The sequence below is a fragment of the Siniperca chuatsi genome, linkage group LG24 (genome assembly GCF_020085105.1).
Source record: "Siniperca chuatsi isolate FFG_IHB_CAS linkage group LG24, ASM2008510v1, whole genome shotgun sequence".
Taxonomy (NCBI): Eukaryota; Metazoa; Chordata; class Actinopteri; order Centrarchiformes; family Sinipercidae; genus Siniperca; species Siniperca chuatsi.
The window spans coordinates 15,732,128-15,751,103 of record NC_058065.1 but is presented as its reverse complement, the minus strand read 5'-3'; the positions used below and the strand labels follow the sequence as shown (position 1 = coordinate 15,751,103).

At 40.6% G+C, this 18,976-nt stretch overlaps 1 protein-coding gene across 6 annotated transcripts in view; it reads right to left on the bottom strand.

Annotated features, from left to right (window-relative positions):
• Positions 1 to 18,961, bottom strand: part of hecw2b (HECT, C2 and WW domain containing E3 ubiquitin protein ligase 2b) — a 61,951-nt gene extending 42,990 nt beyond the window's left edge. For all 6 annotated transcript variants that reach the window (XR_006377075.1, XM_044188377.1, XM_044188380.1 and 3 more), the window contains exon 1: positions 18,383 to 18,961. The gene's annotated coding sequence lies outside the window, so the exon portion shown is untranslated. The remainder of the gene's footprint in view (positions 1 to 18,382) is intronic.
• Between the last annotated feature and the right edge of the window lie 15 nt (positions 18,962 to 18,976).

Here is an 18,976-nt window from a genome sequence, read left to right as displayed (position 1 = left end):
CACACGCACACACTTTGGTTTCCATGGTGAGAGGTGATTACGCCAAACTGCGTCTCTTCCACAGCAGTCACGTCAGACCTAATGATCAGATCCCCTCCTTCCTCTCCCTCTCCTTCTTTCCATTCTTCTTGCCATTATAAGACTGAAAGGATGTGCACTCACATACAGGCATACCGTACACCCAGGTTTCTAAATTAGAGAGTGAGAGAGGTATACAGAAAACTGCAGAGAATATATTATGGAAGATTTTACATGCCAACTGCTTTGTCCAAAATCAAAAGAGAATAAATTTACTATGATGTCAGGCAGTCATTCCCATTATGCTGGCTGGCGCATTGGGCAGCAACAAAGTCCCTTCACTTCTGTCTGTCTCTGGCCTTACTGTGACGTCAGACAAGGAAAAGCAAAACATTCTTACTTTTGAAAACCTGGAACCGTCAAATGATTGGCATTTTTGCTTGAAAAAATAATTAAATGGTTAATCAAAATAGTTGGGGCACCCCGGTAGCTCAGCTGATAAAGCACGTGGCCCATGTACCAAGGCTGAGTTGCAGCGACCGGCTGCAGTGACCCAGGTTCGAATCCAGCTGCACTATCAAATAAGGGCAAAAAAAAAAATAGTTCCTTACTAAGTATTGCAGCTCTTAATATTAGCATTCATTTGGAATTGTGTTTGTATCCACATGAATGTAAGTCCATTATTTAGTATCCTTTTAACTCCTCAGAAACATATCTGGCTCTTTAGCTGCTAAATCATTGAAGCTAAAAACTGTTGAAAACAGCTGTCTGCTCCAGGTGGAAATGACACTGATAAGAGTGCTGAGAGTAGACCAACACCGTAAAGGTAAAGGCCTTAATGCCGTGTTCACGTGATATAATTGAGACTGTAATTACGAACAACCGAGTCGAAAAAACCATTCATGCCAGCCTCTGAGTTGTAATTCCAAGTCATCATCATGACTTTCTGACAGCGAAGAAGTGTCAATGAACCAGTAGCAAAATGGCTGCAGTGTTACCTCTGACAGTTACATCTAAATTAAATTCAATATTAACACTAATACAATGGATTCAGCTAATTGGAAAGGAGCTATACACTGTGTTGAGACCTCGCCACATGGGGAACAAAGAGGCCTACATGTAGAAATAAAAGCCTAAACAAAGAAACAGCGCCAAAAAACCCTCAGGTTTGGTAAATCTCACCTGAGTGTGAGACTTAAATTTGAAACCAAATCCTGGATTCCTACTGGACGAGCCCCACAGGAGCGCAGGAGACTCCTGTGACGAGGCCATGGTGTCACCAAGCCTATAAAATCCAGCATGTCAGTTTCACCATTGCCATTCCACTGCGACGCAAGTTGCTACAGCAGGCGATCTGCTTTAATTAACGATGAACTTTAAAATTCCCTAGGTGAAGGTCTTAACTTGCTGGACGAGAACCAGACTGTTGCAGAAGGAAGATACGAATTTCTTCACGGAAGAGAAGAATAACCGCTATGCCACACTCACTTCCCACTAACGGTTGGGCCACACTGCCTACCTCTACCTGTGCGTGTCGGATGCCTTGCTGAACTGCTGCAGCTCGCACGCGTATGGTGTCCACATAGACAGAGTTGAAATGAAGGTATTCTGTCCACAAAAACTCTAGAAGACTTTTAATCTGAAACGTATACAGGTGTTGAATTAAAAAAATAATCAGATTTTTTTCATGTCTGTTAAGCAAGCATGTTGTGGAAAAATAGGCAAGACCTCTATTCTGTAGATGAAGCATCGCAGGAGACGCACTGCTCACGCGGGCTGTGTGGCTGCTCTAATTTGTTAACATGGTCGCAAAAATGAAAACCAAGAAGTTCCGCGACGCACACACGCTGTGTGGTAGGCAGTGTGGCCAAGCCACAAGTCATCATATTGAGACAAGAATCTTGCACAGAGCAACATGGAACACGCAGCACAAAAGCCTTGTTTTTCCACTATAATGTGAATACAGCATTACATTAGTGTTTTCCATTTATAGACTTTATTTGTTAGATCCAGCCAAATATATATATTTTTTGTATTTTGTATTATTTTCTTTTCAAAAGTCAATGTGGAAATCCATTTGAAAGTTCACTGACACTGAGTGTCTGAAAACAAAGGGAGTCACTTTGAGTTACAAAGGAAAAAGAGTAATTTTTGCTTCAGCAACATTTCATGCTTATAAAATGCTGCTATTGGTTAAAAACTGCATTTGAATTCATCCACATTTTGTTCATGCCGAGGATAAAGAGAGGCTGACCAAATCCCGTCCAAACATTTCTGTCACAACAGTTCCAGACTGACATTCCTCTAACACTATGGAAACTCTTCTTCACAGGAAGTGGAACGCACTGTGTAAAAAAAAAAAAAAAAAAACGCTACAGGAAATAGTTTCTCGCAACCAGAAATGAGACGTGACTGATAACCTATGTAGATACAGAAATACATAAAGTGACTCAGAATTTCTCCATGAATGTTGCCTATAAATAAAGGCTAATTTTCAGAGGAAAATTTCAGGCAGTTGCAAATTGCAAAAGCCGTTCCTATCAGACCCATTATAGGGGCATTCAACAATTAGAAGTCAAAAGTCAGTTGAAGAAGCAGTGTGCCCTCATGTTGTGATACTTTATTTTGGTTTCTACATTAATTCTTGTCAGAATGACAATGCAGTTTCCTTACTTTTCCAAAACATTCCAAAGTTTTACTGTGGAACAGCCTCTAAAACACACACACACACACACACACACACACACACACACACACACACACACACACACACACACACATCTGGACAGTTTTATAAATAGCTCAGGGCAGAGGCCAGTGCTGAGCATGGTGCTGCTGGCACAGTTTAAAGCCACTTGTGCCCAAATAGCTGCCACACACACATATACGTTCAAACACAAACTTATTCTGAATGACTACATGCTTTGTACAAACAAATTAAAGTACACTCACACATTCTTAACTCTCTCAGAAAACACTCCAAAACCTCCAGTACACTTCATCCTGAGAGTCACAAAAACTAAAACCCTGCTGCACAAACACACACACCACTGCCTCTTGTCTTTATAAAACTACACACACACACACACACACACACACACACACGCACGCACACACACACACACACACACACACACACACACACACACACACACACACACACACACACACACACACACACGAAGCTCTCGGGAGGTAAGTGTCCTTGATCAAGCAGGATTAAAACAGAGAATTGGGGGATTTACTGTTGACAGAATGCCTTCTCTAATCTGCTGCATTACCACACAGCTTCAATCTCAGCTAGAGCCCCGGCTGCCCCTGCAGCTACGTTTCCATCCAGCCGTCCAAACAATTTCAACTCAACTGACTGCTGTGTGAATAAAATGCAAATTAGGTGTTTCCATCAGCTGGTTTAACACTCAAGGCAAAATATATATGAAGAAACACATGCTAGTTCTTAGTCTTAACATTGTTACTTTATGTTTATTCTACATGTTTTAACTATGTTTTGGGGGGGAATTCAATGATTTTTCAAATGTTTCTTCCTAGATAATTACACCTGTACTTGTATTAGGTAAATTATGTGAGTGGCTCACCTGATTTCTGTCTCTCTCTTTAGGATAACTTATTGCTTGGTCTATAGGAATGGTTCTTTTTCAAATGTGAACAGTATACTGTATACCTGTTGATGACTGGAATCCCTGCCGAAGGTCATTGTTCTGGTATATGGCATTGAAATAGAACATTTAATTGTCTTTCCACAGAATCCTTCTTAATTGGACCATTATTTAATAACTTTTGAACTGCTATTACAGGACTACCCGACATTAGGAAAAACTCTTACTCTAGATGTCTATCTGATATTGCTGTGGCTAGATTCAAGGAAGCGATCCCATCTGCATTTAATTAAATGTTATGTCTCAATATAACAGAGGACTCCTATGCAAATCCAGCCCCTCCCAAATTGACCATCTAGTTGATAGTGCTACAGGCTCACTGCGAACGACACTCGATTCTATCGCTCTAAAAAAGAAGATAATAAAACGAAGAAGGTTAGCTCCATGGTATAACCCCAAAACTCGCAAATTAAAGCAAACATCACGAAAACTTGAAAGGAAATGGCATTCCAACAACCTGGAAGAATCTTGTTTAATCTGGCAAGATAGTCTTAAAACATATAGGAAAGCCCTCCGTAATGAGCAGCTTACTACTCATCATTAATAGAAGAAAATAAAAACAACCCCAGGTTTCTTTTCAACACTGTAGCCACTGTAAAACCTGATTTATATTTTGACTGCTTTGCTCCTATCGACCTTCTTCAACTAACTTCGACGATTAATTCAAGCCATCAACCTGTCTCTTAGACCCCATTCCAACTAGGCTGCTCAAAGACGTTTTACCCTTAGTTAGCACTTCGTGACTGGATATGATCAATCTGTCGTTATTAACAAGCTATGTACCACAATCCTTTAAAGTAGCTGTAAACCGCTTCTTAAAAAGCCCACTCTTGATCCAGGGGTTTTAGCCAACTATAAACCTATATCTAACCTTGTTGTGTGACTTTCTAAATAACTATAGTTTATTTGAGGATTTTCAGTCAGGATTTACTGTGTACTTGTCTTGTTCTTAGTGCTGCGTTTCATCACATCCTAATACAGAGACTGGAACATGTAATTGGCATTAAAGGAGCCGCACTAAGCTGGTTTAAATCCTATCTATCAGATTGATCTCAATTTCTACATGTTTACGGTGAGTCCTCCGTGCACGCCCAAGTTAGTCACAGAGTTCCACAAGGTCCTGTGCTTGGACCGATTCTATTCACCATATATATGCTTCCTCTGGGCAATATTATTAGGATGCACCCCATACACTTTCTTTGTTATGCGGATGATACCCAATTATATCAATCGATCAAGCCAGATGAAACTAATTAGTTAGTTAGCTAAACCTCAAGCGTGCCTTAAGGACATAAAAACCTGGATGACCTGCAATTTTCTATTGGATCTTTTTAAACTCAAAACAAAAACAAAACTGAAGTTACTGTACTTGGCCCCAAACACATTTCAATTGGAATTTCGAAGCTAGTTAGCATAGCTTGCTAACATTAGATTCAGATTCACACTGGATGTTACTTACCACTGGACTGTAATATGAATTATATAACAAGTAATATGTTACAAAAGGTAGGACTGGTTTTATAATAATGGTAATGGTCAATTTTTATGTAGAATTAGCACTGAATGAATGTGAATCACTGATATAATGTAATTTTTTGCCTGGAATCAGTTTGACATGTGGTACTGCACTGGACAAATTTCTGTCCACATTAGTCTGACATAACAGAACAGATAAATATTCCTAATGCAATTATGCTTCAGAAGTATTTAAATGTGAAGAAATTACAGCTATCAGATCAGATCAGAAATACTTTATTGATCCCCGAGGGCAAACTCTTACAGCTGCTATCACGTCAATGCCCACTTGAGAATAGAAGGAATGGAAGTACTAAGCAAATCAAAATATAATACGCTATAATACAGGTAAGATAAATTAAGTACAAAGAGGATATAAGTATAATTGTATGATGGATGGAAGGAAGGCAGTGTCTGGTTATCAGAGACAGTCAAACCCATGATAGGAGCTTGTAATAACTCATACATGTCATTACATAATATATCTGCATACTTTTCCACTATTTAACCACAGACCTGTGAAAATCTGCCATCTGAGAAAAATTAACACAGCGTGAGTTTCCACACTAGTCTCCGAGTTTGCATAGATTTCCCAACCCCCCTTTGAAGAATGTCATGTTGTATTTCCGCCTCAGCAGACTGCAGCTCTGTACAGGCTGAACTCAGTAGGAGGAGGTGGTTGGTGGGGAGTGGGCACTGGCGCCGTGCTATCAGCACACACACACACACACACACACACACACACACACACAAACACAAACAAACAGGTAAAGTCGCACACACATGCATCCCTTGACACAAATACTTTCACAAACACACACACAGACAGAAGAGACAGTGAGTGGACTGATGGAGTGTGTAGACTGGATCAGAAAGCTGACTCATCACTGCCCTTCTGCCCCACTGCCTCTAAGACTTTAAGTGTGTGTGGTCATCTGAGCAAGGTTTTTATTTAGGTGTGTGATATTGTAAGCTATAATGTTGAAGTGAGCTGCTGCAATGGCAGGGCTACCCGATTAGCTTAAAGGTACACTCTCTGATGTAGTTATCATGTCCTCAAATCCCAAAATGTCTCTCTGACTAACTGTTGAATTTGTCATGTAGAAAACTACACAAAGGCATATCAGAAGAAATGGACACACATGTCAATAAACTGTGTCTAGGCCCAACCTAGACCATTACATGAACTGATACATCACATGATAATTGATTAATAGTTTAAACTTTCATTCATTATTTTGTTTTTGTTTTTTTTTGGGGGCAGCCCAACAGGCTGTAAACACAACATTGACATATAATCACCTTATAAAGTTCAAACAATTAGTTATTTACACATCAGCAGACACGGAGCAACATTAGCATTTATTGGAGTCGTATTTGTGTCCACCTGATGACTGTAAGTCTAATACTCACTCTCCCTTTAGCTCTGTTTTGGGCTCCACCAACTCCTGAGAAAAATTTCTCTCTCTTTAGCTGCTGAATGCTCAACTACGTTCACCAGCTAGTCGCTAACTGTGTCTGCTGTTTGGTGCTGAGCAGGTAGTGTACAGTGGGTTTAGCAGAGATTTTTAGTTGAAAACAGCTGCCTGTTGTGGCTGGAAATTACGCTGATGAGAGCAGTGTTCCAGGCCGAAAAACAAAAACAATTACACTAAGATACTAAAACACTCCAGAAGAGCTGAGGAAAATTGCGGAGAATTCTCACCCACTCTAAGATAAAGGTTTTTCACGACACCTTTCACATTAGACGTCATTTGATCCATTGTTAATATAAAAATATTGATTAGAGGAGCTTTTAGGAAACACTTAACTACTGGGGCAGCTGTGGCTTAGAGGTAAAGCGGGTCGTCCACTAATCGGAAGGTCAGCGGATTGGTCCTTGGGCAAGATACTGAATGTGATTTGTAGTGTGAAGCGCTTTGAGTGGTCGGAAGACTAGAAAGGTGCTATACAAGTATAGTCCATTTACCATGTCTGGAATTTGGTTCAAGTCTTGATTTCATCTCAGAGGCAGCAGATCCACCTTATGCTAGCAACATGGTTACCACATAAAATCAATAATATAAAAATATTGATTAGTGCAACTTTAACGTCTTGCAAGATTGTACATTTTGGTCAAACCTTTTATCAAAGACCAAAAGATTTGAAGAAAAATAATTTATTGACCTTCAAAATTAAATATTTTCTTGTTTTTTTTTAATCTATGAAAAATCTCTCCATGTTTGTTCATGTGGGCCCCCGTACCTGTGTCTGTACTGTGTGAGATAAAATAAGTGCAATCTTTCCTCCAGCAGCAGTTTCAAGTCTGCAGGTTATTTATAAATGATGACACTTTATGACTAAATATACACACAACCTGACAAAAACAGACCCAGGCACTGACATCAATACACATCAATCAGCCAATGGTGGTGGGGCTACACACACAAGCTGTATGCACTGGAAGTAATGCACATACGCCTTAAACCTGTGTTTGATTTGGTACTACTTTCATCCTATGCTAAGACAAGAAATGATGGGTAGAGAAATTCAATGTTTGTGAGTTTTAACAGGAGGAGCATTTCATCCCTCTGACTCTCCATTGAAATCAAAATACAATACTGCTGATATTCTTCTAGGTGGGGCAGTGCTTGGGCTATTGCCTGTACAGAAAATGCTAGATTATGCAATTGTCAGAGTTTAAAAGCTGCACTAGGCAAGATTTAGATATAAAGAACAAAAAATACAGCCATCGTATCAGCCTAATTAAATCACAAAGTGGAGCTACAGTGGAGAAGGCTGACCCAGTCCCTGAAGAGATGCCAGAAATTTGTCCTATTTGCCCAAATAACGTTGTGGTATTGGGGTGGTAGTGGTACACTTCTCTGCCTGCAAGGAGACACAGCCAGCCATGAGGGCAAAATATAAACTGTCCCCTTAACTGGTTTTGCCTCTCTGTTAAAGGGGAATTATTATGCTCATTTCCAGCTCTATATTTTTACTCTGGGACTCCACTAGAGTAGCTCTGCTTGATTCACAGTAAAAAAATAAATAAATCCTTATTTATCTTATACTAGCCCTTTATGCAGCCCCTCAGTTCATCCTCTGTCTGAAACAAGCAGTTTTAGCTCTAGTCTCTTTAAGGCACCCCTCCCTGAAAGCCCACTTTCTTCTGATTGGCCAACTTCCCAGAAGCCTGTCGAGGGGCAGCATTAAACAGCAACCTCCTGGGCTGTCAAGATCAGTTGGATTAAGCAGTGTTTGTCTAATAATAATTGTCAATGGTTTTATATTCCTAATTTGTTATTTGATAAGTGTGGTGGCCTAAGATTTCTGTTAAGCTGCCCCTAGAGCTTGCCAATTTTCACAAACAAGCTCTTGAAGCTTGGATGAGTACTTTCAAACATATTATTTCTCCACATTCATGCATAATACGGAACAATCAGCATGTTCTGTCTAGAAACAAGTCCAGATACATAAAAGAATGGATTGATAAATCTTTGTTTTAGATGTACTTACTGATGTTAAGAGGCAACCACTATGGATAAGAAGACTTCAGCATAAGGGTATTCAATTTATTTATATAGCGCCAATTCATAAACACATACATATTTCTCGAAAAGAACAGTGTTATCAAATGTATTTCACCACAGTTACTATTTCTCATCAAAAGTGCAGTGTTATATGGCCCTTTGAGTGGACAAATTCCCAAGCTCTTAATTGGTGGGAAAGACCTGATTGTATGTGTAATAATCACTATTTCTGTAATCAGAAAAATACAGACCTCAGATTAGAATTATTTTCCTAAATTGACTCTTTTATGGAAACTAACTTTTCCAAAACATCTTAGCAGAGAACGTTTGGTCAGACCCTGAAATTCTTCATTCCAAATAAAATAACAGAAGTTCACATGAAGATATTACATAGATACTACCCTTGCAATATATCATTACATACATTTGAATTAGATATTTCTCTGATATGTTCTTTCTGTAGAACAGAAACTGAATCCATTTCTCACTTATTTTATGAATGTACTTATTCTCAAGAGTTCTGGGTTGAAGTTGCTCTGTTGATGTATCTAATAGATTGACACCAATATTAGAAGACATGGTCTTATTTCTGAATTGTAATAAAGGCGCACAATCTACTAACAATGCTCTCAAGCTTATCTGTCTTGTCGGCAAATATCACATCCATAAGGCTAGAGTGCTTCTAACCACAGCTAATATCTGTTTTGCGTTGAACTGCCAATATCTCTTTGACTCTGTTTCTAAGATAACAACGAACAAGAAAGCTATTAAGACCTCTCAAATAATCGGTAAAATACTTTGCAATAAAGATAAATAAGTTGTTTAGTATATGTCTAAAGTTAACATCTTCCTCATACAAATTGACGTAGTCTGTGTTTTTTTTTGTTTTGTTTTCTTTTTTTGTTTCATGTTTGAATATAAGTTGTTAAAATGATAATTTCTCAATGTGATCAGCTGAAATATGTGTCTTTGTACAATGTATTGTAATATTTGAAATTTGGTCAATAAAAACCCCCCCAAAAAACACAACCTCCAAGGCTGAAAAATTACGCAGAAGTGCCAAAAACTGCAGTTCCTTGAATGGCCACCTGAGGTGGTTTCAAAAGCGAGTCAATCTCCATAAGCCCCCATGTTAAAATGCTCAACTTCACAGCAGAACTAAACGCGTTTACAGCCTGGTACAAAAAAATTTTTGGTCTCTATAGCTAATTTCCCTGTTCATGACAACTGTACGTGGGGTGAATTTTTATATAACTCACCCGTTTAAATTATATTAAGGCTTAAAGTTATTCAATTCAATTTTATTTACATAGCGCCAGTTCATAACAGAAGTTATCTCATTGCACTTTTCCTATAGAGCAGGTCTAGACTGTACTCTTTATAATATTATTTATAGAGACCCAACAAATCCCACCACGAGCAAGCATTTGGCAACAGTGGCAAGAAAAAACTTCCTTTAAGAGGCAGAAACCTTGGACAGAACCAGACTCAATGGTGGGCCATTGAGGCACAATGCAAATGCCACCTAGAATTTTTAAAATAGTAGAAATGTAATTGTAGTGTTAATATTAATAAATGAATAATAATAGGAATGACAGCTATAGGAAAAATAATATTGTATATTGTATTGTCAGTATTAGTAACAGAGCCAATAACAACAACTGTAGTAGCAGTTGTTGTGGGGGCAACAGGTGGCCCACAACCACAGATCCAGTCTCTGCAGCTCCGGAGGCAGAAATACTTGCTGAAAGTGACAGAAGGAGAGAGGAGAGAAACGAGACGGCACAGAACTACAGGAGAGAGAAGATGTCGAGTTTGTAACATGCAGTAATGGGATAAAAATGCATACAGATGGAGAGGGAGAGAAGGAATGAGGAAAGAGGTGCATCATGGGAAGTCTCCCGGCAGTCAAGGCCTATAGCAGCATAACTAAGGGATGGTTCAGGGCTCACCTGAGCCAGCCCTAACTAAGCTTTATCAAAGAGGAAAGTCTTAAGCCTAATCTTAAATGTGGAGATGGTGTCTGCCTCCCAAATCCAAATTGGGACCTGATTCCACAAGAGAGGAGCTTGATAACTGAGGGCTCTGGCTTACATTCTACTTTTGGAGGAGACTCTAGGAACCACAAGTAACCCTGCATCCTGGGAGCACAGTGTTCTAGTCAGGTAATAAGGTATTATGAGATCTTTAAGATACGATGGTGCCTGACCATTAAGAGCTTTGTAGGTGAGAGAAGGAGAGAGAGAGGGAGAAGGATTTTAAATTATGACGGTGTAGTCCCTCATTCGTCCAGGAGTGTTCTATCAGAAAGGAGTCGTAGTTCTGGACACTGTTTTCAGAATCAAGACGTTTCGGCTCCCATCCGGAAGTCATTCTCAATTGAGAATGACTTCCCATCCGAAGTCATTCTCAATTGAGAATGACTTCCGGATGGGAGCCGAAACGTCTTGATTCTGAAAACAGTGTCCAGATGACTACGACTGAAACCTTTTAAGGCTTAAGACTTTCCTCTTTGATAAAGCTTAGTTAGGGCTGGCTCAGGTGAGCCCTGAACCATCCCTTAGTTATGCTGCTATAGGCCTGGACTGCCGGGAGACTTCCCATGATGCACCTCTTTCCTCATTCCTTCTCTCCTCTCCATCTGTATGCATTTTTATCCCATTACTGCATGTTACAAACTCGACATCTTCTCTCTCCTGTAGTTCTGTGCCGTCTCGTTTCTCTCCTCTCTCCTTCTGTCACTTTCAGCAAGTATTTCTGCCTCCGGAGCTGCAGAGACTGGATCTGTGGTTGTGGGCCACCTGTTGCCCCCACAACAACTGCTACTACAGTTGTTGTTATTGGCTCTGTTACTAATACTGACAATACAATATACAATATTATTTTTCCTATAGCTGTCATTCCTATTATTATTCATTTATTAATATTAACACTACAATTACATTTCTACTATTTTAAAAATTCTAGGTGGCATTTGCATTGTGCCTCAATTTTAAATTATATTCTGGATTTTACAGGGAGCCAGTGCAGAGAAGCTAATATTGGAGAAATATGATCTCTTTTCCTAGTTCTTGTCACTACACGTGCCACAGCATTCTGGATCACTGTAGAGTTTTAAGGGCCTTATTCAGGCAGCCTGATAATAAGGAATTGCAATAGTCCACCCTAGAAGTAACAAATGCATGCACCAATTTTTAGGCATCATTTTGAGACAGGATGTGCCTGATTTTTGCAATGTTGCATAGGTAAAAGAAGGCAGTCCTTGAAGTTTGTTTCACGTGGGAGTTAAAGGATAAATCTGATCAAAGATAACTCCGAGGTTCCTTACGGTGGTGCTGGAGGCCAGGGCAATGCCATCTAGAGCAACTATATCTTTAGATAATGTGTCTCGGAGGTGTTTGGGGCCAAGTACAATAACAGAATTTAGAGAGTCAGGCACTGCCAAGATGGTGTCGGCCAGAGCCACCACACGGAGCTTCACACTGGCTCTTCCGAAACCTATGGGTGACGTCACGGAGATTACCTCCATATCTATGGGCAGCACCCAGTGCTTGTGAGATGAGCACCGCCCGCTCTGCCTCATTCTCTTGCCAGTGTGCTCGACGGCATATGACAGCTACAGTAGCTTGGAAACAGCTACTGGATGTGCCAATAATTTGCACTTAAGGGAGCTACAGTGTGCGGACCCTTTTTCACGTTTTCATTGCTGTCTTGTATTGGTCCAGCACCTGCCTTAAATGGTATTTGGATGTGTGTGACTACTATGTATGGTAGACAGTATACCCACATTATGTCAAATTATATACCACAAGAATATAAACAATTTATCAACAGAATGTAAAAAAGAGCACACCATAGCTTTATCTGTAATGAGTAATTGCACCAGGACATGTGTGCAATTTCAAAAGAATGTCGGCATTGTATGTTTCTGATACTGCAATCATAACCATCTATAACTATCTCTCTATATAGAGAGAATTAGATTATTATTGTTTATTTAGATTACTGATAGATAGTGCAGTCAATGATATCAATTAGTTAAAAAAAATCATAACCCATTGGCACAAATGTGGATCAAATTGTTTTCTTAGATTTTGTTTATTAGGCAAAGACTAACCCTTCTCCTACCTCCCCAACATTCCTGAGCTCTGGGGATTCTTTCACGACCATTGCCTCCAGTTTCCGTCTTGGTGTGTCAGCTGTGGCCCATTTAGTGAAAGACACCACTGATGTCATCTAGGCACAAATGAGGGAAACCCACATGCCAGTCCCAACTGAGGAGGGTCCAGGAAAAATGGAATTTCCCAAATTGTATCAGTACACTAAATGGGAAGCATGTTGTAATTCAGGGACCAGATAATTCTGGCTCCCATTTTTATAATTATATGGGCACCTTTTCTGTAGTCCTCCTCGCTCTGGTGGATGTGGACTACCGGTTTCTGCCTGTCGATGTGGGAGGTTCCTGGCAGCAACAATGATGGAGGCATCGTTGCCAACTCCTCTCTGGGACAGGCCCATCACGCTGGTACCTTGAATCTACCAGCACCATACCCACTTCCCTCAGTACCCGAGTTGGGACCAGTGCCATTTGTGATAGTGGGAGAAGAAGCTTTCCCGATGAAAACCTTTCTCCTCCATCCCTATCCTGGGAAAAATGCCTGCCAGAGGATCACCATGTATTCAACACCGCCTCTCCAGAGCCCAGTGCATTGCTGAGAATGTTTTTGGCATTCTCAGCCAGTGCTGGAGAGTGTATCAATGCCGGCTGCAAATCTCTTATGATACAGCTGACAGCATCCTCAAAGCCACCTCCACCCTGACAATCTATCTACCTCTATGGTGCAGATGGGAACCACAGAGCTGATGATGGGGATAAAAGTGCTGATGACGTGGACGGCAGTGTGCTGGGTGCCATTAGGAGTCTTCAAGAGAACAGAGCATCAGCTGAGGCACTGAGTGTGCAGGATACGTTTTGCCACTGTTTCCCCTCACCTGCTGGCCAAGTCCCGTGCCAATATGACCATGTGTGCCATAGTCTCCCTTAACTGCTCCACTGTGCAGACATTTCCTTCAATCCTTGTGACGTTATTGAACTGAACTTGTAAATATTAATTTAGCTGAAGTTTTTAATGTTTAAATTGTACATGTATATAATTTGTGATCAATTCCATGTTTAATTAGTCAAAATTAAATTAAACTGCTTCAAATAAATACAATAATATTGTATAAATAAAGTAACATCAAAATAAATATATTGTACATGTATTATACATATATACACAAACACATCACAGCTGTACATAATGGGAAATGACACGTGGGGGCTGTGAATATGAAGCTCCAAACTCTGCCTCATGGAGCATCTCCTGCATCCTAATCTCTAAACAGATATCTGCATATGAATGCAGAATCTGTAGGCAAGAGACAAGATTTTGGTATCGGAAGCGTTTACGTTTGTAGTCCGAGTAATATTGACCAATTACGTTTGAGCAGGCTTTGGTTGCATGCAGGTAAACAGTCCATGTGGAGAGCAAAAGAGGCAGAACACATTGGCCGAAATGCAGTCACGGAACCCATCGGCTATCGTTTGACGACAATTTAGCTTTTTATCAATCTTGCAACCCTAGAGATCAGCTTTTTGATCACCTTTTTAAAATTTTTCTGCATTCAAATTGTCATGAAATGATAGCTGATGGGTTCCAAGATTGCTAATCGGACTGTAAACAATAAGTCTTGGCCTGGATATCGGATATCTGCAGGCTACACTGGAAGCCCTTAAACATTGGCCGTTGCCCCCAGAGGCTAAATTGTCGTCAGACGAATGCCGATGGGTTCCGAGATTGCCTGCATCCTAACTGTGAGCCATGACTGCCTGTCTGAAGGCAGTCGTCTCATGGCTGGAGCCAGGCTCATGAGAAACAAATGGATGTCATCTCTCTCCTCACGGTCTCTGGCATGCTGCTGCTCCCTTGCTTCTTTCCTCTCCAAATACTGCTCTAAAAAATCCCTGCTCTTCCTGCTGTAGCAGTCATCTCTTCCTCACTCTCCTCTGACTGCCCTGCTTCCTCCTGCTCTGGGCGGTCTAGATAGCTGTATACCCTGTCCATTAATATCTGATAAGTCATCCCATGTCAAATGAATGGACCTCCTCTACACCAATGTCACCCTTATGGGATGTTATGCCCTATAGTAATATGTTGAATTAGTTTTATTTGTTAACTGGGTATCCACTCAATTGTCCTCCTTTTCCCTTGAGTGTAGACCATAGCTTTATAAACTTGGTAAAACTAAGACCATAGCCAGTGTCTTTTGTTACTTTGGGCAGTCTATGTGCATTGCCCAGGTAAAAAGCTACAAAGAGTGCCTCCCGTATTTGATTAACATTAGCTAGCTGGCTTACGTTAGCCAAACCTGCTATAATACTGTTGCCTTGCTACAGAAAGTACTACATCCAAAAGCAAACTACATAATCTAATGTAGCTCACTATCCTGATAGCTTAGTTGTTCGGCTGGAATAGCTGTAGGATGGCTGGATAACAATGAGGCGGTCCGGTCAGAGGCGACAGCTTCCTGTCCCCAACACACCCATCACATTCCTCTGTGCCAGTGTGTGTGTGTGTGTGTGTGTGTGTGTGTGTTTGTGTTTCAGTGCATTCTTGTACTTCTAACCTTGTGCAGACCAAAGTGCCCAATCCAATGTGACATTCATGACAGTGCTCCACCAACTGAAGACATTTGATTCACTGTGTGCCCAAAGAAAAACTAGCCTACTGATAAGAGTTAAAGCAAAGGTTATGGTTAGGTTCATGTTTAGGGCAGTTAGGGTTAAAAGAATAGTTCAACATTTTGGGAAATACACTTATTGGTTTTCTTGCTGGGAATCAGATGAGAAACTGATACCGCTCTCATGTTTGTATACTAAATATGAAGCTACAGCCAGCAGACGGTTAGCTCAGCAGAGACTCCAAGAAGTCACTGCTCCTAGCAAAGAAATAGTCTGGCACATAACCCCTGTAAAATCACAAATTGTTGATAGATATAACATATTAACTACGTGAGCTTTAGAGGTGCTGGTAGGCAGATTCTGTTACCTTTGGACAGAGCCAGGATAGTTGTTTCCAGTCTTTATACTAAGCTAAGCTAACTGGCTGCTGGCGGTAGCTTCATATTTAACAGACATAAAAGTGGTATCAATCTGCTCATCTAACTCTCAGCAAGAAACCAAGTAAGCACACAATTTCAAACTATTGCTTTGAAAGTTCAAACACAATATTAATAGGGCCTCTTCACACCGAGGAGGCTATGGCAGCAATACCCAGAAATCCTGAAACATGACATCAGAAAACTGCATACAACTCCCTGTTCTGCCAGCCTGTGATGCCTAAGGATACAAAAGGGAAATAATTAAAATCTAAACACTAGACCATCTTAAATCAGGACAGAACGGACTCTATATTGTTCAGGAAATGACTGTTTGCTAAACCTCTCCCCCAAAAAGTGATTGTCAAATCATAGCTTAGCAATCGTAACTAGGTTCGGCAGGCCTGTCAAGGTTTGAATTTCTCTGCGTGTTGAAGCAGTGTACGGTAAGCCATAGTAAGAAGTGTACTCAGTATACATTTGGAGGTTGGTGTTTTGTTTAGTTTTTTAGCCTTTCCAAAACCAAAAATACAAGATCAAAAGTGTAAGAATGGATTAAACAGTGTGTTTATCTGCTCCGACATAAGCGGCATATGCTACACGTGCTGAAAAACGACAACAATGGAGGAGAAATTAATACTGCTGGTCTCTGAGTATTCATGTCTGTACCAGATGACATTCTCTGAATACCACAATATCAATATGAAAAATAGGACTTTAGGAACATTTTGTTAACCATTAGCTGAAATAATGCTGCACCTCCAAAATGCTTTCAAGCCCTCGTAGCAGGATATTTTCAGGACAGGGCCTGGCGTTTTCAGCTAGGAAAAACGCTTTGGTGGACACAAGCCCTTACCATTCGTGACTAGCACATCCACGTAGTAGTAGTTCCCCACTGTGGGAAGGCAGTCTTATGCTACTAAATCAGAGTATAGGGTACTGTTAGCGGCTCTGTCTTGCTTTTAATTGGATTTTGGAAGTTTACACTTCAGCAACACCAGCCAAACTTGTTATTCAAGATAGTGTTACATTCACCACACACATCAGTTAGTCGCTTTTACAGGGTTGTCATTTTAAAATCAGTCAGCCCATTAAAAACTCAAATCTTGGAGCTAACGTTAGCTTAATTAGCTATCTAGCTACAGCTGATAAAATCTGCAAGCCACAATTTTAGTTAGCAAATTCAACAGTCACTAGCTTGAAACGGTAAGCCTGTATGTGTCTTTCTGTCTGAAGTCACGGACCCAATTACTACAAATTTTGTTAAATCTGACACTGTCACTATCATTGTAAACTGAATTTTTTTTATTGTATGTCTGAAGTAAAGGAACAAAACCTGATGAACTGATGACGTCATCAGGGTTATCTTGGGTTGGAGTTCAGACTTACAATCTTTTACAGAAAGCCTGGGTTATAAACTGGAGATATGGTGTTTGAAAGATGGGCATTTGCTAGGCAGGCAGGGTTTACTGTAAAAGACTACTGGGTTGCATTATGGGAAATGTAGGATTGAGTGTTTTTGGGGCTTCACCCAGACTAAAAGTCAGGATATCTCCCTCTACTGCTTCAGTTTTGACCATTCTTTTTTTAAATCTGTCTCTTGTGAGTCCCCCCATTTTTATGGAAGTGCAATAATAAATCACTGCATCTGGTGTAGCCACACTTTGAAACACTGCTGGTTAGATGATATATTTTTCATAAGAACCTGGCTATTGCAGCTCTAACATCAACGACATATTGGCACATCAGCGCCTAATAGAGATTTTAACTCTTTTCGGGTGTAGATCAGAGGATTTAATTCAAAGAAAAGCACAGGGTAGGATGCACTGATAATGAAAGGGGTATCAACTATCAGGTCAATAGGCCTAGTAGTCAAAAATAGGCTTAATACATTTGAGAATCTCCCTTGTATTGGAGTGCAATGCCAAGATGCAGCACAGTGGTGGTATATAGATTCTTCTTCGAACTGGACCCAGCTCCTGCCCTGCTGACTTGTCTTTGAGCAAGACACTGGATGAAGCTATTAAGGAGGAATTACGGGAAGATGAGCATTCCTGTTATTCTGGTATTGATTGTGTGAGCACACTACAGCTCTGATCTGATGTACTCACACTCTTAACAGTGTGCATGTGTGAGAGCAGGTTGAAATCACTGTTGACTTTTCCCTTTTTGCCTAAAGCCTCTTTTCATTTTGACAGCAACACCTGATACTGCAGGACAAAAATAATATTTTGGCTTTGTTGTTGTTTCTATTAGGCCTTTATTTGTCACTGCTGCTGCCAGTGCACACCAGAGCATGACTTCATCAGCTCACAATACCACCCCAGTCAGAGGCTTTACAGAGCAGTAGACAGATTGATGAGTGAAAAAAATGTGATGAAATACATTTGCGCGTGTAGAAAACGTCAATTAATGGCTTGATGGCAACAAATCAGGCTGCCAGATCCACATCAAAGCAACCCCGTGTACAAAAATAAATGAAATGTCTGTCTACATATATATATGAGACACCTCACTTACCTTTGCTACGGCGATTTAAACGTCGTTCACAAGCCCTTCTGCATGCCAAAACAATCCCCGCAGAAGTCACTTAATCGGACCTCCATACGGCCCGGGCACTACCGACCCTTCATCGGCTTCCAAGCGGGATCCGGCGCTCCAGAGCCCGGGCGCAGCACCGCTGCCTCTCGGTAGTCTAACCTCCGGTCAAAGCGAAACCTCCCTTTGTGTTTTCTTTTAATTATTCCCGTTTTTAAATCATGGTTGCCATCTCTTTCTCTCCACAGCGTCGGTTACTTCTCCATGATGTTGTGAGGCTGGGTAGAAAGACGCGTTCATTTCTTATTTATTTGGCTGGACTAGCCTACTTCACATCCGCCTCCCCGTTTCCGCTGCTTCACGCACTTTATTCCCGTTTTGCTTACGCTCTGCAATGCTGGGATGAAATAAAAACAACCGCATTCTGATTTCCATTATAAGTGCAGGTTAGGAACTTTTTAAACGCCAGGCCTTGTTCTGGGAGTTTATACATAACTGACCGAGTTCAGCATCAAAATAACTGATTTAACACCTCCCACCACCATCCCCCCTTTGTAGATCACGGGTTCCCCAACT